At 34.8% G+C, this 1,696-nt stretch overlaps 1 long non-coding RNA gene across 1 annotated transcript in view; it reads left to right on the top strand.

The window, feature by feature from the left end:
• The window catches only part of LOC106728245, a 12,138-nt gene that overhangs the window by 5,293 nt on the left and 5,149 nt on the right, over window positions 1–1,696 (top strand). Inside the window, exon 2 of the long non-coding RNA XR_001364528.1 lies at window positions 1,056–1,061. This is a non-coding gene — a long non-coding RNA (uncharacterized LOC106728245). The remainder of the gene's footprint in view (window positions 1–1,055; window positions 1,062–1,696) is intronic.

Raw genomic sequence — 1,696 nt, 5'->3', positions numbered from 1 at the left:
AGATCTTTGAAATATGCCATTGGTATTTTAATGGGGATTGCACTGAATCTGTAGATTGTTTTGGGTAGTATGGACATTTTAATGATGTTGATTCTACCAATCCTTGAACATGGTATGTTCTTCCATTTGTTTATGTCTTCCTCTCCCTCTTTTGTCAATGTCCTGAAGTTTTCTGAGTACAGCTCTTTTACATCCCTAGTCAAGTTTATTCCTAGGTATCTTAATTATTTTTGTGCAATGGTAAATGAGACTGTTTGTTTTCTTTTCACTTTCTGTAAATTCATTATTTGTGTATAAAAAGGCCATAGATTTCTGGGGGTTAATTTTTTATCCTGCCAAATTGCAAAATTCATTTTTTAGCTCTACTAGTTTTTTGATGGAGTCTTTGGGGTTTTCTATGTACAGTATCATTTCATCTGCAAATAAGGACAGTTGTACTTCTTCTTTTCCAATTTGGATAGCATTTATTTCTTCTTCTTATCTTATCACTATGGCTAGCACTTCCAGTACTATATGAAACAGGAGTGGTGAGAGTGTGTATCCCTGTCTTGTTCCTGTTTTTAGGGGAAATGAGTTTATATTTTGCCTATTGAGTATGATGTTGGCTGTAGTTTTGTCATATAAGGCTTTTATTATGTTGAGGTATTATCCCTCTATTCCCACTTTGCTGAGAGTTTTTATCTAGAAAGGGTGTTGGATTTTGTCAAATGCTTTTTCTGCATCGATTGATATGACTATGTGATTTTTGTCTTTCAGTTTGTTTATGTGATGTATCACATTTATTGATTTGCGAATATTGTACCATTCTTGCACCCCTAGAATAAATCCCACTTGGTCATGGTGTATGATCTTTCTAATGTAATGCTGAATCCGATTTGCTAGAATTTTGTTGAAGATTTTAGCATCTATGTATGTTCATCAAGGATATTGGCCGGTAGTTATCTTTTTTGTGGTGTCTTTATCTGGTTTTGGGATTAGGGTTATGCTGGCTTCAGAGAAAGAGCTTGGAAATGTGACTTCCTCTTGAGTTTTTTGGAATAGTCTGAGGAGGATAGGTTTTAGTTCTTCTTAGAATGCTTGGTAGAACTCCCTGTAAAGCCATCCACACCAGGGCTTTTGTTTGTTGGAAGTTTTTTTTTTTATCGCTGCTTCAATTTCTTTGGTATTTATGGGCCTATTCAGGTTTTTTATTCTTCCTGATTGAGATTTGGGTGCATGAATTTTTCTAAGAATATGTCCATTTCATCTAGGTTGTCCATTTTGTTGAAATAGAGTTGTTCATAGTATTTTTTCATAATTGTTTGTATTTCAGTGGGATGGATTGTTACTTCATCTCTTTCATTGCTGATTTTGTTTATGTGGGTCCTTTCTCTTTGCTTCTTGGTGATTCTGGCTAGAGGTTCATCAATCTTCTTTATCCTTTCAACGAACCAGCTCTTGTTTCAGTGATCTTTTGTATTTTTTTTTTTTTGCCTCTGTGTCATTTATCTCTGCTCTGATCTTTATTATTTCCTTCCTTCTTATGCTGGGCGGCTTTTCTTGTTGCTCTCTTTCTAACTCTTTGAGTTGTATGGTTAGATAATTTATTACCATTGTTTCTTGTTTTTTTGAGGTAGGCCTGTAGAGCTATGAACTGCCCTCTCAAGACTGCTTTTACTCTTTTCCATAGATTTTGGATTGTTGTGTTTTCATTGTC

The sequence above is a fragment of the Myotis brandtii genome, unplaced genomic scaffold, assembly GCF_000412655.1.
Source record: "Myotis brandtii unplaced genomic scaffold, ASM41265v1 scaffold574, whole genome shotgun sequence".
In the NCBI taxonomy this organism is placed as follows: Eukaryota; Metazoa; Chordata; class Mammalia; order Chiroptera; family Vespertilionidae; genus Myotis; species Myotis brandtii.
Note: the sequence above shows the minus strand (reverse complement) of the source record. Positions and strands in the feature narration are given on the sequence as shown.